At 42.8% G+C, this 26,463-nt stretch overlaps 1 long non-coding RNA gene across 1 annotated transcript; it reads left to right on the plus strand.

The window, feature by feature from the left end:
• The first annotated feature begins 13,173 nt into the window (after window positions 1–13,173).
• LOC140650001 (uncharacterized) lies at window positions 13,174–21,469 on the plus strand. Its single transcript, XR_012041815.1, has 4 exons — window positions 13,174–13,303; window positions 15,693–15,743; window positions 17,920–18,038; window positions 19,845–21,469. It is a non-coding gene; the product is annotated as an uncharacterized lncRNA (long non-coding RNA).
• Window positions 21,470–26,463: the final 4,994 nt, after the last annotated feature.

Genomic DNA, 26,463 nt, shown 5'->3' on the forward strand with positions numbered 1-26,463 from the left:
CGCTGAAGTGAGGAGCGGGGGACCCCCTGGGAACAGCCTGGCCCAGCACCTCTGCAGTCTCCACGGCTGAAACCTCCTGGCCAGCCAGCAGCCGCAGCTGAGCGGGCTCTCTACTCTTAGCTTCCAAAAAAGGAGGAAAAGGGAGAACGTCAGCATTTGTCCTGGTGCCAGGTTTCTGCCTGCACGTCGGAGAATGGTATTGACCCTTTTAGCCCTGCAGTGGAAGGTGATGTCCAGATGGGCAGCTGCCCGTCACCTCCATCCTAGGCTATAGATCAGCGGTTTTCAAGCTTCATCAGTGTGGTCCCCCCCAGATCTCCCAGTGGAAGCACAGACTCTTGGGTGGCCAACTTACACTGAATACTTTTTTCTTAGTATCTCAGTTGTCCAAGGACCTGCAAAAAAGAACCGTGGATCAGAGATTTAAAAACCTGGGAGATGGAGAACACCCAAACTAAACCCCTAGGAGGTATTACAGCCACATTTCCAAATAAAAATATTTCACTTTGTAGTTGTATGCTAGCCTCTTTTGCCTTTCAGAGTGATAACTTCAATCCAAATGTTCTCTGAGAAGTGTGCCAGGAAAAAAAGTCTAATTTTTGTGCATTTGTTTTAGTTTTGTTTTGTCCTTTTCCAAGAGAAAACACCCATTTTTCAGCCAGATCGGCACAGCATCATAGGAGAGGGAATCAAGAGTTTCTGCACCAACTTTTGGGTTAACACAAAATAGGAATTTTTTTCAGGAAGAATTTTAACTGTCAGGATACCTGGTAGCATCTAAATATATGCAAGGTGTAAGATGAATAGGGTCATTAAGTCACAAGTCATTAAGCAGGTGGTGGCAATACTAAAAGAAGAAACACTAAATACAAAAGAAGCTAATTCTTAGCTAATAAATAAAGCTAAACTGAGATGCAGTAACTGCTGACGTCCTTGTTCCTCATTATTAAAGGTCCATGCAGGCTTACAAAGTACAGAGCTTGCAAGACAAAAGGAGATATTTTTAAACAAACTTAGAAAATCCAGGGATGAATGTTGAATTATAAATGTGTGGATTGATTCACTACACTGACTCTAAATGTGGGTCACTTTTGCAACACCACGTTTTTTAAGTGGCGTTATTTCAAATTGAAATAATGCTGTAATAGTATAGTATATGGATTTTTAAAAAGCATTTAAAAATGTATCATGAAATCTAGTACTCTACAGCCTGCTTTTTGGGCACAAGAGGAAAACTTTAAGGATGAAGGTTATTTTTATCTTCTCATAAACTAGTTTTATTCCTCAAAAAAAGATGTTTTTCTCTCTGAAGTAAGTAAGTAAGTGAAAATTTTCGTGGAAAATGGAATATTGAGATTCAGTGCTCGGGAGAACAATGCTACTAAGAACAATTGCAATCTCCCAGTTCAGTGCTCTGAAAAGCAAATAGTTTTTTACATTTCCTTCTTATTACATACCTTAGATTTATTTTAATCGTTGAAATACCTGAAGCAAAAACTAGCTATTGCGAGTACTACGTTTCCTTCCCTGAAGTACTGACCAGGAAAAACAGCAAAAAGGTTATTATATCTGATCAAAAATATAATTCAATAAATATTCACTATGAAAGATCCTCCTTCCCTTTTCAGATTCTTGTCCTTACATTTGTGTATTTATGCTTCTAAGAAGACAGGTTACAGATAAACCTTCTGATTAGAATTGTGTTAAAAAAATTGTAATCTGGGAATCATGGAAGGAAAGATGATCTCAGACAGACTTGGATTAATTTTCTTCTACATTGTTAGCCAAATTTCCTCTTCACTATTCTTTTTAAACACTGTTTTGGGGAGTATTTCTTTTTTTTTTTTTGAATCAGAAGTTTTAATCAGAAGGTGAAAGATTATTTCCATCCAACTCATGTTCCGTATGAGGAATCTGCATTTGTTTCCTGTGAGCAAGTATGGATTTTCCACTTATATCTACTCAGACCCTGAACATAATGGCACTGTGTCAGCAGCTTTGCAAGAGATCACATGTTTTTTCCAAGATCTGGTGGTGGAAAATCTGGAAAGCAATATTTCATGTCTCTCAGAAGGCTGTTTATTCTCAAAAATACTGTTATTTAGCCTCATAGCAATTACCCATTCCTAATTTGAAGAACATCCAGGAGGTAAAGCATTGAGCTGCAATGAATCATTTTTTTCTTTTATGGGGATTAAGTGCATTACTAAGCAAAGAATAAGTTGCATAATTTTTTTTTTTTAAGCAAAAAGAGGAAAGTGACAAAGGAATGAGGAATATATATTTTTTTGCAGTTTGTTTGGTTCTGGGTTTCCTTTTTTAGAGACTCCTTTTCAGGCACTGCCAGTACTACCAGCAGAGCCCGCTATGGGACCACTCAAATTTGGAGGAGAAAGGTGGACATTCACAGACAGGTTTCTGCAGTTTTGCTGTTTTCGTCAGTCACCAGAATCAGAGTCCACAAAGAGCCACCATCCATCAGGCCCAGGCGCCTGCTTAACCATGGAAGAGGAGACACTGAGTTTCCCCAGCGGATGCTACCCTGAGCAGATCAGCAATAATCTCAGAGGTAGCACCAGGTCCACCTAAGCCCATCCTTCCTGACTTTTTGCAATGACATTTGCCTAAGTATAGAGTTAATTAAACTTCCCAGCTTGTCTAGGAGATGAGGCGTCAGACGGGTGTAATGTATTCAGCAGCAAAGGGACAAGGAGTATTTAGGTTGATTGTTAAGCAACAACACTACGTGCTGTGGGCAAGAAGGACACAATGCCAGCTCTGGAAATTTCGCAACTGCTGTTTTTTTTCCTCAAGACTTTGTAATTGAGGCTTGCGGGGTTAATAAACAACAACCACCACCAAAAGTAACACTTATGACAGGAGAGAAGAAAAGGACAAGAAGAACATTTTGGACTGCTTACGGTTGTTATTCTGTTAATACTCCAGTAAGAAAGTGAGAGGTCTCTTGCGTCTTTTTTAGTCCAACAGCACGTCTCTAAATAAATCCCAGAGGGGACACGTTTTTGAACGCCAAGATGAAAGTGGAGGCTAAAGCAGGCAGGGGAAAAGGTGGTTTTGGCTAAACCCAAGCAGCTGTGTTTTGCATGTCCAAAACCAAAACCACACTTTGTCTTTGTACATTAGGTCTCGCTGCTGTAGGAGCGGCGGTGTGCAGGACGGGGCTGTGCACGGCATGGTGCAGCCCTGCGCAAGCGACCCGAGGAAGGGCACAACTCTCCCACGTGGCAGAGAGGAGGGTGCATGAGGGAAAGCCCAAAACCAGAGCTGGGAGCTAGCCAGAGTCACAGGACAGAGGGGCCATGGCAGTAGGGCAGTTCCTGCTGCTCCTGATGAGCCGTGCCCAGAGTGCACCTGGGGTGATGCAGGTTAAAGCTGAGTGAGCAATTAGCTCAGACTCTGTGGACCTCATCTCCTAGCTAAGGATGCACAGTGCTACCTCAAGAGATTTATCTCTGAGGTAGAGGGACATTTTAATTACCTCCATGCAGAGTCCTGGAATGAACCACTTCCCTTATCTCAAGACTGAAGGAAAAGCAAGAGAAAGTCTTCCATGCTCGCTGCTAGCCGTGGCAGCTGCAGCAATAAATACGTGCTGAGACAAACCTACCCCAGCCAGGCTCACACATGCACAAATAGTAGCCCAGGCTGTGGTTGCTTAATATCCCAAATGGGTGGCTAATTACTTAGTAGTCCAGGCTGTGGTTGCTTAATACCCCAAATGGGTGGCTAATGGGTAGCTGATTCAGAGTACATAGGCACTGCCTATGCAGCCTGGTAAAAATAGGTCTCGTGCGTTCAAAACCAGGTCAAACACAAAGCAACGCAAGAGAAATGGGCTGTAGAAGGGTGAGTGACACATGTCTCAGGCTCTACCATTTGCCCATGGGTAACCACTCTCACGAGGGCACAGCATCGCTAAAACTGGACATGCAAACACTCAAGGAAGGGGGAAATTGGGTATTAAAGAAACTGAATTTAAAATCAGAGCAGTGCTGAACTTACTTAGATACTGCCTCGTGCTCCTGACAAATCCCCTTCTAAATAACGCTGAAAGTCCAGACAGACCAGGCTTTTGTGTAGGTGAAACGTTTCTCACCGCTATACAGAAAGGGCAAACCACAGCCAGACGGTAAAATTATACTTTCCTGTGTCCGAAAGCTGGAGTCATGGCCACAGGAGGGATCCGTATACTGAAGTTTAGTGTGCAGAAGTCAGTTGCTGAAATTCAACCAAGTTATTTGGGCCACTGGAAAGTCAAGTATTCTTTCCCCATAGAAGTAACCGCTTCTTCTTCTCGGGGGTACTCTGAGCTGCCTGTGGAAGACATGGGCAGCATGGCACAACTGCAGAGAGGCCACTGAAAACAAGAGGCAGGAGGGAAACGGAGGAAGAGGGATTGTTTGAGGGGAGGCAACTCAGAATATACTTTTCTTAACATGCCTGGTTCACTGCTGCTGAATGACAGGGGGAGAATGATGGTGGCATTATTTTGTTTTTTTAAGGTAAATTGCTGTGTTAGCCTATATGCATGAAAATATCATATACTGGAATTGGAATATTACTACTATAATAGAACTTTAATATGGTGCATATGCTATGTCTGTCTAATATTTTCTGGATGGTACAAGTCTCTGCAAATTAGCTGTAAGACTCTAACAAAATGCTTCTGTGGCTGCAAATTGAAATTTTTGGAATTTTTGCTTTGCAGGAAATGTGACTTTTTATTCCACCCAAGACCAAAAAAAAATCCAATTCTGAAATATATCTCTCCCACAAATCCTTAGGGATTTCAGTTCGACAGAGAAGCTATGGAGAAGATTCACCATTGTAAGATTTTGCAATTATTTGGAGTTTGAAGCTGTCCCAAAATAGCAGGTCGTCCGAGAGTTGGACTATTTATGTCCTGGATTTAGACACACTTCCACTGACTTAGTTGTCTTTTATCAGCCTTTGGATTATTGTTTTTTACTTTCCTGGTAATAGATTGTCTTGGATTCATTTTATACAAAGACCTGGCCAACACCATAAATGGATCTCAGGAGCTACAGTTCTGAAAGTAGTAAAATGTTATGGCATAGTCCAAGAGATAGGAAGGCAATATGTTAGCAGGTAAACACTTGTTTAACGTGATGTCGCGGACAAATGCGTGCTATAATTTTAGATTATAATTCACTGCTTTTACTTCTATCTGATGAGCATAAGGATGAATGCTTTTGTTGTTTAAGACCACAACCTTTTATCTAAACCTCTGCATCTTTCCAAAGTAATTTCTTTTCTGGTTAAAGCTCGCTTCCCTTCTCAACTCTTCTGATCAGAAGCTAGATAAATACCACTTGCCTATGGTCTGGAGGTGAATCTGCAGCTCAGATAATTAGAGTAAAGTGCCTCCTGCGGCAAGACCTGCTCGTTCCCCATTGACTTGCTCCTCCTTACACACACACACATATGCTTTTTTGGGTGAAAAGGACTGTTGAGGGGCACGGGAAGGAGGGTAGGAAGGGAAAGCAAGCAGCATGGCTGCAGTGGCTCACACACAAGGACAGTGTAGGGGAAGGCTAAAGCTCCCGACTTGTCCTCCTTTCTTTCTCTCCAGGTGAAAGGACACTCGCTTGTTGGAACTATTTTCTGGCAATAGGTGACCACCACTTTTACTCCATAGAAGACAATATTACCACCACTCTATATATTTTCCACTTTTCTGTGCATGTTTTCTTCTAATGGCTGGTGGGTTGCTTGTCAGCCGTGGCAGTCCCTCCGGCACCAGTGGGTTCCCTTGACATGCTCCGTGGAGTCTCCACGACTCCCCGGCCACTGAGCACAGCAAAGCTATGCCAATGTGTGCACCCTGGGGCAGGAGGAAAAGAATGGAAAAGTCTCCAGAGCAGCTGCACAGGATGGCCGTAAACAGGAGACATTTTTGTTTCCTCTTGCCTGCCAAATGCAGCTCCGGGAGAGCCATGCTCCTTGCTGGAGCATGGCCCTGCCTTGCCAGACCAGATACTCATTTGGCATTGCAAAACCCTGAAGAGGTTATCCGGTCAAGGTGGCTGTGTCTGGAGCAGTCTAAACAAATTCTGTATTTCTGGGAATTATCACTCCGTTGGTCAGAGTACTGGTCGTGTGGCTGCTGGCATACCAGCTCTACAAACAGAGAAAAAAGTGTCAGGACTATTTTAATAAAGGATTCCAATGGGAGTCAAAAGCATCTTGATGATTTCTTTCATGTGTTAATGCCATTAGCTACCTCAGGCATTAAGCGTGGGGAGTACCAGTAACTGACAGTACACTGAGTGGGGAATGAATCATTTTATTTTTTTTTAAGTAACTTTGTTGTTCTCATGAAATTTGGCCTCGGCAACATTGTCAGGTTTCAATTAGTGTTGGTAACTCTGGTTCAGAAAAAAAAAATTAAACTTGATCCATGATGTGTTACTAGAAATTTGACAAAGAGTGCCTTCCAGCCCCCTTTAAAGTGGTCTGCGTCATGAAGGACATTAAGAAAAAACAGGCCCATGGCAGAGGGACTGCTGTTGTGTCCTGCTTTTTCATGGAGGACGTAAGTAGAGAAAGTTTCCTTACGTTTCTCCATGGCTGGCCCATCCAACTGGTAGGCATGTCTTGGGTCAAAATGCATTAAGTTTTGTACAAATGAAGCTTTTGTGCCACTTCCTTAACAAAGGCCGTTGAGAATAGTCAGATTCATAGCATAAAGCACATCACAGCTGGAGATGGGGACTTTCGAAAGCAAGAGGAACAAATACATGAGCAGCTTTGCAACCAGAGCAAGATTTTCTTTTGTGCTGAACCTGGCCGGCTGTATACTACTTTTCTATTTGCAATGTAGAGCAGAAACAAGAGTCAAGGGCTCTGGAGAATGAAGGGTAAAAACCCAAAGGTTACACTCTCTGCTCTAAAAGTAAGATCTTCAAAACCCTGCTTAGCACTGTCCTCCCCTCCCCTAACTTTCATGTGCCTGAAGGTCCAGATCCAGAGGGAAGTCAGTCCTAGTGAGGACCTACAGGTCTCCTACCCCAGCTGTGTGTTTCTGCTCCCTCCCTACCACGAGCCCGGCCAGGGAGCCAAGCTGGCTGGAAATTCACTGTTTTTCTTTGTAGGGTTAGTCTTTACCTAGTTCAGCCCTGAGAGCTGGCTCCCTGCCCAGATGAGCTGGCGAAGGGTAAAACGGCAGCAGCGCTGACTAAGCTTGGCTTTGGCTTCCAGGGAACTGATCTTTCCCCTCCGCCAGAAACGCGGCAGCCGTCATGGCCTTGAGCTCTGCGTTGCCTTATTTATTTTGCTGAGCAGACCTAGAAGTATCAATCAGTTCCATGGAGAGTGGAAAGCGTTTCAAGAGTAATATGAAATCTCCTTGAATAAATCTTAATGGGCAGATGCCTGTCCCTTGGTACAGACCTAATTACTGAGCCATTTAGTAAGCACAGGAGTAATGCTATTAGTTAGGCATGCAGAGCTGACCCTCTTTAATCTCTATAAAGAGTCTCGGGACTTGTATCAGAGCTTTAAAGACTGCAGGGCAGTGTACACCTAAAAATGAGTGAAACCCAGAGCTTTTGAAGGTCAAACCCAAAGTCTCTAAGCTATGTATGAGAGAGAGAAAGACAACAGTACCACAGATGTGCTCAAGCAGAGCAGTCCATGTGCTTAAGTCAGTCGAGCCTGGAGGAACCTTCCCAGGAAGTTAGAGGATATTTTATTATTACTCCTGGACTTCTCTGCTGAGCCTGCCAGTGGGTCTGCCAATTAATTTCAATGCTGAGTAAGTTTTAGCAAGTGGCCACCTAAGCAGTTAGGCAATGACCACCAAATAACTACATGTATTTCTTCCACTGCAGACATGAATGTACAGGCTGTCAATTAAATGAAAATTTTTTTAGCATGCAAAAACTGATGTGAACAACACAGACACATATATATATATAAATGCATCTTACACTTTTTTTTTTCTGAATGATGACATACAATAAAATCTCCTGAAAAATGCCATTACCTATGATGGAATTGTCATTAGAGGTGGAGATGAAACTTTGAGGACTGGGTGTACAAATACTACACATCTTTGAAGGAGTTAAGAGCACTTTGTCTGACTGACAGCCACAAATTCACCTTTCCTGTGTGCTAAGTCGTCACTTCACTAGTGAGTTCTCAGCTGATGTGGGAAGAAGAGCAGGAAAGCTGATCAGAAGCATTAAAAAAGTCTTAGTATGCACAAGGAGGAGAAGGGGCAAAATGGACTACTGAACCTCTTTGACCCAGGATGACAATGCGTTGTGCCTTAAAATTACTAAATCTTGTTCCCACTCCTCCTCACTTCTCGCTCATGTCTAGACCAAACACTGAATTTGAGATACTTTTACCACAGCATCTGGCTGCTTGGGAACTTCACTGGACATCTTGATCACTCAGACTTTTTATGTCTGAAATGTGGCCACTGGATCATCTGCTGCAGCTCTCAGTTGCTTTGCTCATCTGCATTGTGCTTTCTCTTGACTCATAAAAATCCTGGCTCATTAAGCAAGCTTCTGATGGTTCGACTATGGTGTCTACCCATTGCATACATATGTTTAAATCTGTTTTCATCTGCATTCACATCCAACTAGTGCACAGCATTCACTTTGTAGTTCTGGCATAATAGCCACAAACCCTCTGATGCATTATGAAATCATATGTTTGTAGCCCTTTCTTTTCCTTGATGAATTACAGCGTAATCAGACCTCTCAGCCTCAAAAAAAACCCAAAAAACAAAGACACAAAATACTTGGAAGTCAGGACACATTTAATCTGAAATAAAATCCCATGAGTGGCAGTGTTGGCATAAGTGGTTTGCGGTTATCTGTTTCACACACACACACAAATTGATATGATTCGCTTTAAACACTTGGCCTTTTTTCTTCTTGCACAAAACAATTCCATTTGACTTCAGATTGATGAATGAAGGAACTGAGCTATTGAAAGGGCAAGGAATGAATGACTGTAATCAGGTTAGAAACATCAGGACTTTAATATTATAAGTTAACTAATGATCAGTAACTAGTGGAGCAGGAAAAGATCAAAAAAACCAAATCAGGTTCTCCCTTCCCTTGATGTAATCAATATGTATCACTTTTTAAAACTGATTATATAAAGGTACCTTTTGAATATTGGCACTTTTCTTTCTGCCTCTATTCGTAACCATGCCGGTACGAAGCAGAGCTCGGGACTCTCAGGACAAGAGGAAGTTGTCTGCTCGCTACCAGATAGATGAGGGCGTAAGGGGGAAGCAAAAGGAGGGGTCGCTCTGCCAGACATGTCTCTTGTCAAGAAAAAAACTCAGACAGGATAAGCCATAAAAGTTTTCTTCTTATCTAGAGAGAAGATCATTAGGAAACCCATGAGACCAAGTTGGTCAGGGAGAACCTGCCAGCCCACACGCTTCAGAGGAATTCTTAGGAAGGAACTGAATATGAAATTTCAGGATTCGTTGTCTTCTACAAACTACCACAAAGTGAGAGGTTAACAGAATTACATGTAAAGCCATCTGAGTAAAACATTTCACTTTTATTTAGGTGGGTTTTTTCTCCCTGTTCTGGTAGATAAGAGAATGAATCACTGGAATTTTTGTACTCTCCATTTCTAAACAGTGGGAAGGGAGAGCTGGTTATTTCTGGTAGGATCAGCTTTGTAGTGGTTTCACTCTGCATATTCCCCTTCTGCAAAATCATCTGCTCTTTGCCAGAGTTCAGAAAACACAACTGTCTCACCTAAAGGAGGACAGACCCACCTCTAAGAACTACTGGACCTTCTCTACAAGCCTGCTGGGATCAAGGGGACAAAATGCAGCCTATTTTCTATGCTACTTCCCAGCAAATAATAGAGTATGTCACTCAGACCACATCTGCAGTGAAAAACAAGAACCCCACACACTTGTCTTTGAGTTCTCTGGAAAAATCACTCAGCTTGGGCTTGGATTTTACCACCAATACCACTGACTTGAGTGAAAAGCCAACCTTTGGCATGCAGAGTATGATTGTGGTTGGTATAGCTTTTCCTAATAACATGTTCCGGTGCTTAAGCAGTATGAATTGCCTGTATTTTTTATGTTTTTGACAAGGCGACAGAGGGGTGTTTTTGTGTCAGGGATTAAATGAAAACTTTCAAAGTATTGGTTACCAGCACACAACCTTGCTTGAGGTATGATCCCAGACTGAAGCAAAGGAGCGTCTGCTGCTTGATTGCAGTGGCTTCAAATCAGACCCTTGCTCTTTCTTCCTCTTCTGTTCCCTGGCAACATGTAGAAATAGAGTAAAATCTGAAGAAATGAAAATAAAATAGAAACATAAATCAAAAGAAATACAATACAATACAATAAAATAAAATAATAAAACAAAATCAATATGAGAGTATTCCATTAATATTGAGCTGTTTATATTGTAACAGTGAAGGGCAAAATCATTAATTTAACTCTGTCTGTATTTGAATATGCCCCTCCTTGGCAAGCTACTGTGCCATATTGAGGATAACAGGAGTGTGCTTTATTCTTAAAATAATGGTGAAATGAGGTGCCTGAGACTATTAGCTACTTGCAAAGTCTGAACATTCAAACTGCACATAATTTCCTGTTGCCCTGCTTAAAATGGATCCTGTTCCCACTGAAATCAAAGATGTCATTGCCATTAGCCTTAGGGAGAGTGGTTTCAGACTGCTTTTCAGATGTTCAGAGAAAATATTTCGGGTTTTTGTGTCCATAAATTGACATGGCTCTCTGTATGCTGTGAATAGACAGGGCAAGATCTCAGGAGCCTCTGAGGTGGGATGGCAGAATTACACTCTCATTGCAAAGAGATTTGTCCTCAACTGTGCAGCACGGCTCTAGACCAGAACTGATGAGGAAAATGTGCCTCCATCATAAAGGTGGGATGACAGCTTAGCCCCTAGGGAGATCCCTAGGTCTAAAGCATAATCAAAATTTAGTGGTTTTTGATGGAGCCATGTGTATCTACTGAAAGACCAACCATTAAAACCACAGTAAAATCTCAGTGTTAAAATGGTTGTCCCGCAGGGGCTGTATAAGGCTTTTTCACGTAATCATCCTGTGACTGCTTAAGATTTTGCCGATAACAGGGATTTTCCCCTCTTTCTATGGGCTACACATTTTGTCAAATGCAGCAGGAATTTACCTGGGAACACAGGGAGGGGATGAAATTCACTTACACAGAAGCTGACACATAAGCACTGCAAAAACCACTTTACCAGTCCAAGAGAAAGCATCGGTGTTATTTCCTTATTCTGAGCTATAGGAATTCACATCCTCATTTTATCTATAGACACTTTAAGATCTCACGCACACACAGAGCATACGTGCCTCCCATTCTCCTTTTGAGTTTATAGTCTACAGATGCACTTCTGTTGCTGGGCCACTTTAGCTTAGGAATCAGCACATTTGTATTCAAAGCTGAGGACAGGTATCCCAAGGAGAGGAAAAAGGCACTAGTCAGGTCTTGTCTCTGCGACAAGCTGCTGGATGACCTCCAGAAAGTCACTTGTGATCTTTGGCTCTTTTACCTATAAAATAAAGAGGATATTACTTCTTTTCTCTTACCTCTGAAAAAATCTTGAGCTTGGGCACCTTCTTGTATATGCCTCAGTGCTCTCTTTGGAGCCGGAGATCTGCTACAACCTCCATTGACCACCCATGTCAGGATTACTCAGAATTTTACGCATAGGGCCCCACGTCATTATAAAGTGCAGAGCAGTTGGCATAGTCTGTAGCAAGGTTTTTAGGGGCTTTTTTTGCTCAGAGGATATAACTCCCTTGCAGTGGGTACAAGAACCTGGCTCTCATGTGTCTGTCCTTGCTACGGCTTATAGGTAATTCTCTAACTGCATCTCCTAATTGAAAAAAGAAGGCTTGGCTCAAGCCTGTAATGACTCAGGTCAGTCTGTTATGTCAGAACATAGCACTTGCCTCAAAAGTTGTCTTGCTCTCTATATGCAGCTGTGCTCAAGCCTGACAGTGTGTTGCTTAAAAAATACCTCTTTCTCTTTATGACTCAGAGGTGAATAGCGCAGGCCATTTCTATGGATCTTACCTGCAGTTTCAGATGCCTTTCATCATCAATGCTAAATTCCTTCAAGTATGGCTAGGGGCACTTTCCACTGGACAAAAATTAAAGCTGTGCTGCATTGCCAAAAGGAGCTAACAGGACCAGAAGCAGAGGCATGACTTTGCAGCCCGGTGGCTGTAGCAGTCAGGTGGAACAAAGCTGTCTTGACTTCTGGTCCCTGCTTCCAGGCTTCTGTAGTTTACCCAGTACCTATAATTCACCCAGCTGATGTAGAATAAAAAATCACATCAGTCCTGTACCTAGCTCCACGTGGAATAAGTACTGAGGCTCACCTGGACCTGCTATGGAGTGGAAACCTCTTCTTCTACCTGCAAGTCTGGTGTTGTAGTACAGCCTTACTGCCTTGCATATATAAAGCCAGAGCTCCTTCAGTACCTGGATGGTTGTGTAAGATAAGGGCAATAATTACATACTGCACGCTTGTAACTCTTTTCATGGACAGCTTACGAAACTCCTTAAAAACATCCATCCATTCTCACAACGTGCCTGGGAGGTAGATAAGGTTTATTATGCACACAAGCCATTATTTATTGTGAACCAAGAGACAGTACTCTATTGCTGGTACACCAAAGATAAACGACTTGCCCAGGCAGAGCCTGGAAGGGAACTGAGGGTTGCTCCAAACCATGTGTTTCAATCCTTAGGCCAAAGCAGTGCTTTCAAAGTTATTTAACCTGGCAAAAGTTAAAGCGCTGGCTTATGGCACTGTGATAAATCTTGGACTCCTGGTTTACCACGGTGCAGATGAGCATGGAAGAGGAGCCTCGAGAAGGGCTGATAAGGCTGTCAGTGCTCTCCCAGCCGCTCTCCGGTGCCTGTGTGGTTCGGCTGCCGCCCCCCCGGGAGAAGCACTGCTTCTAGACTGCGTGATGAGTCAAGGTATTGTGGCTGAGACTGCAAGCATTGGCTCTGTCACCAAGCAGACAGACAGACATTCAAAGAAACCACAGCCCTCTGGTTTCTTTGCCCTTGTTTGCTTAATCGAATTTGGGTTGTGTGCGTGCATGCGCATTTTTTCACCCACAGCACAAACAAATACTGCTCAACACCTGAGGGTGGCTGGCTCTCAGAAGTGCCCCTGGAAAGGTGACTCAGGGGAGGAGTAGCGGGAGGCTCCTATGGCATTCATCCTAACACGGGAAAGAGCATTCCCTCTTACTGTAAGTGATCTAATTATATTACTGTAAATCTCACTCTCACATTTTCAGCTACCTCCGCATCAGCTCGCAGGCTGCACTTATGTAATTGTGGAAAACTTTCTACCGAGCAGAAGATTCCTGCTGCATGCCACATTGTTTGCAGAAGACTTGTATGCGAGCGTGGGCGGGGAAGGGAGACTGCAGTGCAGGAGACTGAAAGTGGTACCTTTTCTAAAGGTCACGAGTACATGAATTTGTGCATTAAATTGCACTGTGGGCCTATAAACTGCAAAGAAAATGAGCAGTCTAAGAAAGGTATGTTGTTTTCTTCAGTGGGATAAATCCCATTTAGACAAATAGGCCAAGTTTTTTATTCCTGTTTCAATTAAACACAATATTCCCTTCTTTTTTCTTTTCCTCGGTCTCACCTGCTGCCACTGATCTTATCATTAGGCAGCTGATAGAGTCCTGGCGACATTTCAGGGGTCCTCTACCTGTATCCCCTATAGGTGCTCCCCAAAAGTCAGCTCATCTCACACAGACCCCTGTTAACATGACAAGAGGACCCAGGACTTAGGTCGGAGGCATCTTATAAAAGAGGGTCCAGGTGATGAGCTGGGAGCAGTAGGCACTTGGGGAATAAAAGGTGTTTCATGGCTGTGTCAGTTAGTATTGCTATAGCGAGCTGGGCCAGGACTCGTTAAGTGGGCGTGCGTGGAGGTGACTCTTCCATTGGGGCCTAACGAGGGAGAGGGTAATCACTCTGCTTGGGAACAGAGCGAAGGGAGGAGGGCACCTTCTGCAAGCCCTGCTCTCTCTGCAGCTCACAGACGTCACTGGGAAACAGCAGCGGCACAGAGGGATGCAGCTGTGTGTGCCAGCGCTTGCCGGAGCAGCTGAGGAGAGTCTCAGAGAGGCAGAATTACCAAGGACACAGTCAAAGCAGCACCGTGAGCGTGTCCTGAGAAAATCTGAGAGAGTGCCTGGGGCAAAACACTGACTGGAAAAGAAACCTGAATGGCAGGAGAAGACTCTGGGCATGTCTACGCAGCCCGGTGCCCCTGGCTGGTGCCATTCCACCTGCGCGCCAAGCCAGCCCGGGAGGAGAGCCTGAGCTTGTCTGTGCCGCCCCTCAGAAGATGCTATTGCGCTCAGCTGGCCGCGGTCCAGCCGCCTTGGAGCCTGTGCGGAGCAGCCTGTCCACATCTGATCGAAGGCATGTCTATACAGCCTCTGAGATGCTTCCTTTTTTTTGTTATTTTTATTTTCGTTCCTGCTCTGTTCAGAGAAAAAATTACCAAAAAAGCACATTTCTTGTAAATAAGGTAGAACATCTCAAGCAACTGACACCACTACCTTCTTCATTTAACTGTGGCAGCCCACTGGGGCTGTGCATTTGACATAGATGGTTGAGTCAGAAGAGACAATGTTATTTGAAAAATATAGTTTCTAACAGAGCCCAGAACTTGATCTATTGTCTAGGAATCCAAATGGCAATAGGCCATATAAAAAAGGGAGGGAAAGGGTCACTCTAGCCCATTCTTCTAAATCAAAACCAAGCAAAGTAAGAAAAAAAAAGGCAGAAGGTCAACTGAGGAACTAACACCCGAGTCCAGGAAGTTGTCAGACAAAGCAACTACAATTTATATGGACCCCTTGCTGCTTGCTAGGATTACGTCTCTACACTTGCACCTCTGAACAATGTCCACATTCGGATTCTAGCTAAACTAAGGAGGGATGAAGAAGTGCTTTTCTGAGGTAGGCACGAAATAGAAGTATAAACAGCGAATTTGTGCCCATGCCCTGCCACAGGAAGAGGAAATATGAGGACGTAGTGACAGCATGACCAAGAAGATGCTGAAAGCAACCTGAAAGGGCCAGGGAGTGTGTGTTTAAGGTCTGAGTAAAACTTTTTTCCTGTGGTTTTTATTGTCTCTATAAATGCCTGATGAAGACAGAACCTCACATTATGCTCTTTAAAAACTGTGACGCAGTTCACACTATAAAGAAGTGAGTTTTCTGTAACTACGATAGTTGATTATTTCATCCTGTGAATACTTCCAAAAAGGACATACACACATAAACTTTCTATGAATTGACGTACTGAATTTATAAGTACACATGGATATTCTAATTCATCCATCAATACACACACTTTGGATTTGATCTGTTTTCTTACAATTTATTGTACACACATGAAAATGAAAGGCCAAATAATGTAGATGTAATTAGGGCCCAGTTCTGCTTCAGCTGAGGTGAATGATAACATTCTTGGCTTTTGTCTTCATAACCTTTAAGGACTAGCTATGCTCAGGATACCTTACACTAGCTGAAGATCTAGTGTTACTCCCTTAAGAAAGAATAATACTTTGCTGATCACAGTCAAGATTTGCTTCTCTTCTTTTCCAAGGTACATATGACAGGATTCACCACCTCTGCATCTGCAAATGACACAGCCTAGGTAGGTCTGAAGAAGTGGGTATGTTTGATGTTGTCCGATGTTCTTTTCTCCCACATCAAAATCCCATCTGTTGGCATCAGGTGAGTAACTGGAAATCTCAGCCTGTCTTTAAGAATTAAGTTTCTGGGTTTTAAGGCTGCAGAGATGTCTTCAGAACATGAAACAAAAACATTCGAAGGTCCAAAGGCAATAAAAAAGGACCTGACATTCATCATTTTTTAGGACCCTGAAGTTTTTAAGCCACTCCCATGATTTTGGAGGACTAACTTAGCAGGCCTGGAAGTTGTTGACTTGTACTGGGCAAGCGGGAGCGGTGGAAGGAGTGGCCGTTCTTCATGATGACGGCACCTCCTCTCTTGGAGCATTGGACATGCCTGTTCTGCCCACAAGGTGCAGGTGATACGTCTCTACCAAGGCCAAGTTCCTAGATTCCTATGAGTCATCCTACTCTCTTATTAAGGAGGAAGATATTTTTAGAAATTTAACAGGATCAAACAAATAGTGCTACTCTTTGTTTTAGATCCACGATATGCTCTAACATCTTTGATCCCTTAGTTTTTCAACCCCCTTTTAAATGTGCAAATGAGGTGTAGGTTAGCACACAGTTCTGGATTATTTAACTGGTCAAGGTATGGAGTATAGCTAGAAAAGTATAAATATAAGGAGATCTCTGTAAGGTGTTATTTCAGAGCTAAGCACAGATAACAAACTGAGTGTTTAATCCTTTTATTAATTTGTGACAGACCTTTGTGCTGTGTGTGATTTACCAGACTTAGTACATCAAATGATTAAAATAAAATGAGCACACTAAGGAAATACCAGCAACACAAAATATTGAATCACATAAGAAAAATTAGACCTGGTTTAATTAAGCACATTCTAATTGAACTGGGATGAACTTAAAGGTAAGTTTAATTTTCTAGCTGAAGCAGGGCCACATTTAAAAACTTTACTCAAAATATATTAAGATCTACTACTTATCTTCATTTCAGAGTTAACAAGCATGAAATCTGACTGGTTAAAAATCTGTACAAGAATACGATGACAAATCACAATCAGCTGTCACATTTGCCTGTTTTATGTCTTCATTGTTCACTATCTGTGAACATTTATTCAAGCCAAGTGTTGTTTGTATGAATGTTGGTTTTCATTTAACTGAGAAAATTGCTAGGATCAAATAACCATCTAAGCACTTGTTGCAAAGATTGATGGATAAAATGCATCTCCAATATATTCACTACTATAATATAGCCCTAAGTAATGCTGTGAAAGCACAAGAAATTTCCATTTCCAAAGGAGTTCTAGGAAATTAACATTTACTTTGCTCTGAATCAGAATGAAAACAAATGAATTGCCATGACTGAAAAAAATCCTTCTATCACAATACTTTTCTTTCTGTGATAGAAAGCAAATTACAGTTTGAAACTAAAAGTAGCTTTGAAAAAACACCTCCTCCCCCTTAGCTTCCATTCCAAAAGTGTTGAAATGGAATATTTTGACCTTTTCACAATAGTTCTTCCCGATTTTTTTCCCCAAAACAAAAGGTTGTGAAAATCAACATGCCTCAGAGAGCAGTTTTGGTTTGACAAAATGGCATTTTCTGATGGAAAAAAAGCATTCCATTGGAAAAATTTTTAACCAGCTCTAGCAATAACTCTGGATTTCACACTCTGGGCTAAATTCACAACCCTTCACCCTCTGAAATTAACTGGAACACTTGAGAAGTAAGGAACTAATCAGGGGAAAGAAGCACCCTCCCAGTATGGTTTGGAGACGACAGGGGGGCCTACTGGAACGGATCCGCACAGGCAGGCTGCTATACGGGTTCCCATGGTGTCTGCTCCCACCAGCCCAATTACAGGATCAGAGGCAGATTTGTAAGAGTCTGATTTTTATTTTTTTTTTTTTCTGAGGAAATAGCTTCATTTTGTTTTGTTTCTTGCTGTTCTTGGCATGAAATTCATGTTTTATTGGTATGAAATACAAGTCTGTTTTGACACTTGCAGAGACAACGCAGACAGAGAGAAACATCTTTCTAGCTATAAACTGAAGTTTGTATGCCTTGTAAATAGTTTTTTATTGCTCATATAGTAGAAAAGAAAAAAAGAAAATTTGCTACAAATGCAGATAAGTTATCTATGTCTTGCTGCGTACTTTCCTCTTTCTTTCAAAACAGGAACCTGGTTCACCGAGACCATCTGATCCTTTTGCGTACTTCAGCCCATGAAGCAATAAGCAACTCCCTGAAATCTGAGTATAGCTTCAGTGCACAGCCGTGAAGTTGCCTCCCATTAGGTTAGTTAAGAAGTTGCTTCTCCCCGAGCCTGCTGTAGAGACAAGATGGTCTTGGTATCTCTGTGGCCTGAAGTGGCTCAGAACTGTTGGACTAATAAAAAGAGTCTGGAGGTTTGGTCTGTGCTATTGGAAAGCCATTGGCCCTACTTTAAGTTACTTTTGATCTACCATAAGAGCTAAAACGTACAGGGCTGAAGCCAGCACATTTTTGTCTTGGAAGAGACACAGATCTCTTATCTGCATGTTGCTCCCATATCTAATACCGCATAAATGCAACTTTCATCCTATAAGGACTTGAGGCTAAAGCAGGCAGGAAACAATGTTTTCTCTCTCTCAAAACTTTTAAAGACTTTTTTTCAATAAATCTGTACCTCATTAAGATGAATCAAAAGCCTTTAAGCCCTTTTCTCACACACAGAGTGAAGACTTAGCACCCGAGACATAGGAGGTGTAGAAGCCTCAAGAAGGACAAAACAGCTACATCTGTACCCAAGAGTGGAGCAGTGCTGGGGTACTCTCCAGCTCTGTGGCACCTTCTTGGCCAGGGCCACCCTGTTGCATGCTCCCATCCCCTGGAGCAGGGGCTGAGGTACTTTGGCTATGACCCATGCTGACTCCTGAGCCATGATAGCAGGCCTGGGTTAAAACTGTGCCAGGGACCTTCCTAACAGTTTCATAGCATGACCATGTCCCAGCACCCAAGTCCACGGCACTGACACTATAATTTACTAGTATAGTCATACTGGATCAGTCTAGGGAGTTGCTCTAAAATCTCCCACCTGAGCACTCTGTCTCCAGACTATTAGTGCTTCTGCTTTAAGTCATATTTTAGGACTGTTGATAACATTGTCTGATCCAGAGTTATAAGAGGATAACACTTTGTGCCGTGTCATATTGAGGGCTCTGCATACAGCCACCTATCATTATTTAGGATAATGGGAGGCAGAATTTTACCTAGGCAATGGAAAATCTTGTATGGGCAACGTGGGATGGAGTGGAAAACCAGCTGGCTATGTGTAATTAGCTCAGGTCAGCCAGGTCAGTTCCAGCCCTGCTGAATCCAGGTAGCTGACTGTAATGTAATTTAAGTATTACTGCAGTGCACTCACTTGTCCTTTAGGTTATGGGAGAGCTTTTTAACTTGGTAAATAGCTGCTTTATGTATTCATGACAAGTAGTCATTAGAGACAAGTTTTTAAGAGTATTTTTTCAAAGCTGGGGATCCGTAAATACTCATGTCATTGTGAAACTGAAAGGGAAGCTTGCAGAACTTCACACTTGACCTACACGTCATGGATTTACCTTCTTTCTCATCAAAAGGGTATGGGAGCATTGTCTTCTCTTCCCAGAAAATTGTGGTACAGTTTTGTCTCCTCTCCCACGTGCAAGACAATGAACCTTATCCTTGCCTATAACAGGGAGTACCTCTGGAAATGCCATCTGGTGCTCTTGAACTTTTTAGTTCTTGTTCAAGTTTATCCTGATGAAATCCTCTGGCATCTTCCTGAGGCTTTTCTGCTTCCCTGCCAAACGTTAATTGGTACCTGTTCCTGTACATTTTAATACTCTCTCCCACAGCTGTAGTGATTAGCCTCAAGCATCTTTCCTAGCTTCCAGCCCTTTCTATAAGACTTTGACATTCCTTCAGAAACCTAACTGGGACCTTTCTTCTGAGGCCATGTGACCTGGTTGTCTCCCTTGCTGCTAAATATTTCACTTGTAAGGGCATGCATTGCTATATGGTCCTGCAGGTCTGGAAATGAGCTCACTGAGAGCCCAATGTTCACCTAACTTTCTGTTTTTCAGAAAAGCTGTCCCTCTCTGGTCTATGGGAAGCAACCCTGGGTGATGTATAAGCACCTGTCTCATGCAAAATGGTCTGTGGCCAAATCTGTGTACATATCCCCCAGTCTTCAGAAGGAATATAACCACATCGTCCATCCTTTCTCCCTCTCCAATGGCATGTAGAGAAGACAAGTAATTTAAAGCTTTATCAACCTAAAAGTGGATGCCGAGTGGATGGCTAAACTGTTTACTGCCCTTGCAAAGCATAGCCTCTCCCTGTAAATTTTGGGTTGCAGTCTTAAACAAAAACTCCCAGTCTGCAATGATGAGAATGTGTATACATGTTATTTAACCATATTTTAATACTTTTTATTTGCACAAGTCATGAGATTATTGTCTGATGAGTTTAGAAGCTGAGCATTATCTCTTCGAAGACTGTGCTTGCTCAAGCATGTGGACCTGAGCCGACAATCTGAGGTTCAGGCAATGCTAGTAAAAACTGCACTTTGCTGGATGTCAGTGATTCACTCCCAAAATATGAAGCATGATAAACTGAGAGGAAAAATAAGTAAAACACCTCTCAAGTGGAAACCACATTTAAGAAGAGACATCTCAGCACCAGCTTTAAATATTTGCTTATTTGTATGTCAGACGCCCAGGCTGGATTTAGCCCTTTCAATGGAGCAGAAGCCTTTATCGTATGGCCATTTCCCAGCATTTCAGTGGAACATCACGTCTCTCTAGAGCCTTGAGTGAAACATCTTGGCCTCCAACTGCAACCTCAGCTTCATGGATTGTTCCTCCAGCACCGACATGGGCTGGCATGTTGACTCAGGAGTGAGCAGCTCCTTACTGCAGTAGTGGTGCTCACTAGCATAATTGAGAAGGAGATTCACTACTGTCATCACCAAGGACTTGTTTATGCTTAACAACTGGCAGAAGTGTAATTAGATTTACTTAAAGCCAGTCTACTTACATCACTATGAAACTTTGTTTACGCACTGTTCAGAATGGCTGAAACCTGAGTTACATCAATTTACCTTAACTGTGATTGCAATATAAATAAGCTTGAATACTGATTTAGCTATTACTGGTACTTCTGTCTTGTGGTACATCAGGATAACAGTACTCACTCTAGTGTGACTGCTTCCTTCCTCAGAAAGTCATATCTCCTACATTGCTGATGTTTTCAAACTCAAAAATAACCTTTCTCTTACATTAACGTGGGAGATACTTGTGATCTGTTCTTTTGAGATTTTACCGGTGTATCAAGATGCAAAAATGGGCCACGATATTTCAGTTAAGAAAAGGTGATAGATGAATAAGATGAGTATTTTACAAGTCTTAGTATAGCTGAGTGATAAAGCTGTTCCAGGGACAGAGGAAGTTTTATTTCAGTAGCACATCAAGCAACAAGAATTCCTTGTGCTGAATTCTTTATGGGCATGATCCAGCTATGCTTCATTTGATGGATTTCATGATGCCTTTGTTCTGCTTTGTAGGAAAGTGTTTCTTAATATATGTGGTGTTTAAAGTGTATCTATGTGGAACAAATACATAAGTCTTGTGAAGAAGTGTCATTGGATTCATTCATGAGACAGTACTGGCACTTGTGGTCTGTAAATATGGTATTGCTGTTATATTTATTTTAGAGGTGAATTGGTCAAAAATTAAACACAGAAAATCACAGCTACTGGGCCCTGTTTCACTTGTTGTTCTTTTAACTTGTCTGGGAAAGGGCATCCATGTAACGCACAGCTTCAAGCCCCGGCAAGCTGGAATGCAAAGGTTCTGATGTAAAATAAGAGATGGAAACATGGGATAGGGGATTTCCTGAGCTGTTCTTGGTGCATCCTTGCTGTTAAGCAATCTTGTTCTTCCTCTATCCCTCTCTCTCTTTCATATACACTCCCCCCCCCGCCCATACATTTTTGGTCCCTTTTACCACCCCTCAGGAGAGAAAGGCACAGGCCCTAAGAGCAAAATCACAAAAGCAACATGATGTGAGTTTTAAAAATATCTGGCCTTTATATCTGGACTGGGTTTTGCCATCCAAGGAATAGGTCTAACTTGTTTGAAACCTCATGGGAAAGGTGACATGCAAGATGGACACAAGACTTTCTGTCACATTGTAAAAACCCCATCGTAGAGTCACAGAATAGACAGGGTGCATGCATTCCTCCGTGACTCGAAGCTACATGTCTGAAAGTGAATTATATTTGCTTATCATTCATGCATGATTGTGTTCTTTTTCGATGGCCAGGTTTTTGCTTCCTGGAAAGCACTTTTCATTTTCAGTGATCTGCAAGAAATTGTTCTTTCTCCAGGCAATGCTGACATCACACCACTCCTCCATCAGATTGCTCTGGGCATGGTTCTGTGTGTTTTTCCCAAGTGCACCATAAGGGCCCAACCCTATATTCCCAGACACCCAAACTGCAGCTGACTCACTGATGTTCTAGATATTCAGAGTGTGCAAGAGGGGACCCAAAGCGAGAGGTCAGTCTCTACTGAACTTTCTCCCTCATTATTAGGATTTCAGTGCAGTCTAAGACCATACTAAAAATATTGTTAGCACTGTATTTCTGCCTTTCCTCCTTTTTCTAGTCTTCAGTGCCTTGGGTCTTCTGTCTTGCTACCCCTGCTTCTTCCTCCTCACTCTGTTTTTCTGATTCTGGGGTTTTGCCCTGTTGATTTTTCTATTTTTGTCTGCTTTCTGTCTTTTGTTTCTTCAATTTGTCTAACTAACTCATGCCTCTCTTATACTTCCCTTACCTCTCTCCTTTTTTTCCTAAACTCAGGACACTTTTTCATTCTTCTTTGTTTACAGTCATCCCATTTTTTTCACCCTCTTCTTGTTTGTTTCTTCATTTTGCTATTTCTACTGTGGTTGATAGAGCTTCCTTGCTTGTTGTGATGAATATACAGTTAGAGATATTCCTAGTTTAAAGGAGTTTCCAATCTAAATAGAAAAGAAAGGCAAAAAAGAAGTTGAAAAGAAAGGAAATATTGGTATCTCCATTTTACTGAGGGAAAACTGTGGCAATAAAAAAATCAATAATGTTTTCTAGGTCACACAGAAAGCCTGTGGCTGAACCAGGAGGAAATGCCAAGCCTCCCAGATTTCATTCAGTGTCTTACTCCTAATTTCTTGCTGATTTTTGCAAGTGTCTGCAGTGTAATGATTTGCAGTGTGATAATAATGGCACTGTCCACAAAGGAGCAGACTTCCCGCACTACTATGGTTTTCAAGCTTACCATAAAAGTCGCTGATTACTTGGCGTACACTGCATTACAAACTAATAATTATTTTAAGAAAAACAGTTTTATTGGATGCCTTTTCCATGACCAACTCACATCTTATTGTGAAAGCCCATCAGATAGTCAGCCCTATAGGTTCTGACATCTGCATTTAACTGACAAATTCTTTGAAGAAATTTGGAGTAATCCAGTTTTCCTAGTTTAAGTAAGTCAGCTCCATTAAGATGAACTCTGATCCACATTCTAATAAATTCACAGAATTCATCTCAGCCTGTGTTCAAAATCTTTACTTTATTTGAAATAGGTGTCATTATTAACAACTGCTGATTGTTTCTGTGGTTAATGTTTGGCACTAAATGCAGTATCAGCTGACACTTGCAGTATTTGTTCTCATGGAGAAGGAGTTGTGGGTACCCAGGCATGTGTCTCTGGGGTTAGCTGGATGTTCATCACCAGCTATTGCTTGCTTCTCACTGTTTTAACCTGCTCCAGGTGGGCCATTTTTCTCTGCATCCATTCATTTTAGGGAGATTTTGCATAAATATGTCATGGGGAGGAGCGCAGAAAGAGTGCAGAACTTCTGAACCTCTCCATGTATTATGAATAATGCCTAGGGAGATGCCAATATGGAGCTACAGAAAATCTGGGGGCACTCACCTACCTAGATCCCATGATTACACGGAAGCCTCTCCAACAGCTGGGGCAGTCAAATGGGCACCAACAGCATGGCAGTACTCATCTTTCCTCCTCTAAAAGCTGAGGATTCAAGCCATAATTTGGTGGTTGCTGGTTGAACTCAGAGCCTCAACGTGTGCCGCTCTTGGGGCACCCACCCTACCCACGACCCTGGGCCTCCAGGCACCCACTTCCAGCTCGCAGAGCTGCATGCTTGTCTCCTGATGGTGCATGACCAGCAGCAAACCAACCTTGCGTTCACACAGGCCAGCTGTCTGGCAGAAGGACATTACTGTGACAGAGTAAATCCCTCTGGGGCTGCCAGCTTCACCTTGTACAGAGCCAAACTTTCCTCACCTGCAATGTGGCCTTGGCCTTTCATAGGACATAATCACCATGGGGAAAATGTGGTTTTGATGTAAGTTCGTTAGCTTGGGTGAGCTTGTAGCAGAGGTGCATGTGGCACTGTGTGTGCACATCAAGCCTTGTCTCATTTCAGCTGAGCTTAAATTTCCCTCTTTCCCCTGGTGTGTCTGTTGCTCCTAAGAGTGGAGTGGGAGAACTAATCAGACTATGTAAATATAGCCATGTAGCACAGCATAAATGCGCTTTAAACGTATTTATGCCACCAAGGGGATTTCAGGATTAGTGTAATTGCTGTGCAGTTGCCTCAATAAATGTGATATGATGAATTCATATAATTGGCTTGGTGCTGCACCGAGGCATGGGGATGGGAAGCGAAAGCAAAGTGCAGAGGCTGCCCCCACTGATGGCGAATCTTCTCAGATACCTCAGAGAAGCCAACACTCACATCCATTCAAACCGAAAACTAGCAAATGAGTGCACCAACATTAAAACAAAACCCAAATGCACCAGCAGCCTCCTCATGAAGAGCGAGAGGTGCCAGAGTGAAGATGAGAGCTATGTCAAATTCTGATCTTGCAAACAGTGATGTAAATACGAAGTAACTCCAGTGAAATCTATGAAGTGGGTTTGATAAGGGGCCTAGAGGGCCATATTTACAGCACATAAATTTAGACACTGACTCAAATCCCTAGTTGATGAGGCTACAGGCTCCATCTAGAGTTAGGCGGTACCTCAGAGGGATTCAGAGGTACCCAAGGTAAACTTGTGCTCTAAACTGTTCTAGAAGAACCAGTCTGTTTCTCCATTAATGGTAAAGGTAGTCTGGGGAGATAGACTGGTCATGTTGGTGACTAAATTAGGTGTGCAAAATTAAGCAGAGTGAAAATGCCCTGAACTATCCAGTTATAGAAACCTAGAAAGAAAAGCTGACCTCCTCAAAAAGCTGTGGCTAATGCAAAAAACATTGGGTATCACTGTTATATACCAGATCCCCCCAAGTCTCTAATCTGCTCCCAGGCCTTTACTATCATTAAGACAATCTTCTGTTTCAGTAGAAAATTTGCAGCCATCAGTCCAGTTTCTCTCCTTCCCATGTTCTTGATATCCTCACTGAAGCATTGGAACGTGCTTCAGTTAGGAAAATACTTGCCATAGATGCCATACCTAGAATGCTTGAGGCATCCTACCTGGCTCCAAATGGATGTCTGCGCTAAATGCTGTACTGTTTGGCACTCTCTGGTTGTACTGGGATTACAAAGGTGCACCTGCAAGGGCAGTCTTTTTTTTAATTCTCCAGCTCATGTTATCTTCCTCACTTGTACTCTCACATGCAAAGCCAAAGATGAGTGCCTGTAAAGGAGCACGGTCAACTGAGTGGAGCAGGACGCTAGTCCTATGACTGAGCACACACCTCCATACCACCTAGACATGCCATCCGTTCAACTTGACATACCAGCTATAAGCACCTCTAGCCTCTTCAAGGCAAACTTAAACAGTTAAAGTGAAGGTGGCTCACCTAAACAGCTGGCCTCCCCTTAAATGCCTGAGTCAGGTGATGGCAACCAGCATTGGAGCAATGGCGGCTTCTTCTCTCAGCTCCCAACTTCAACTACTGCATAGGAGAGGACCATTTAGGAAACTTGCTCCCTGTGAACACTTAGGGCTTAGTTACCAGCTCCTTGCTGAGACAGAAACCTGACTGAAGCCATGTAGATGGGCTTAATATGCACTGTTGTGCTCAATTTGGCATGTCAGCAGGTGTGCCAGCACTCCTCTGGGTCAAGAGCACAGTCGCTTCTCCCTCTGGACATGCACCCAAGGTGCTGGGTTCGGGGCAGGGACAGGCTCACGGGCAGTGCTGGGCACCTACCGAGTGCCTGCACCGTACCAGGTTCAAGACAGTGCCATCATGGCCGTTGGTTCTGCAAGTGTTTCCACTGACTGGAGAACAGCGAGAAGAAGCCTTTGTAGATTGCTGTACTATTGTCAGCCACACACTGGGCTTTTTTCATCAGAGAAAAAGAGATGGGAATTCCCAAGGATCTTAGCACTGGACACATTTCCAGACCAACTGGCCATAATGTTAGCATATCCACTACAGCAGCAAACAGGCCTCCGAATGCAAAGAGATCTCCCTTGGTATGCTTTTATCCTGGTGGCCTCACAGGCAACCTACCCGAGATGACCTGGTTAGCAGAAGGCAGGATGGTGATGGCTTCATGATTTTGAACAGATAAAAGAGTTTTTCTATTACTGTACTGCCTCCTCTGCGTTGCCTTTGCAGCTCGGTGCTGTGCTTCCTGCAGATTTCCTGGAAGGTGGCCTGTGTCATCCTGAC

This window comes from Ciconia boyciana, chromosome 3, assembly GCF_034638445.1.
Source record: "Ciconia boyciana chromosome 3, ASM3463844v1, whole genome shotgun sequence".
Lineage (NCBI taxonomy): Eukaryota > Metazoa > Chordata > Aves > Ciconiiformes > Ciconiidae > Ciconia > Ciconia boyciana.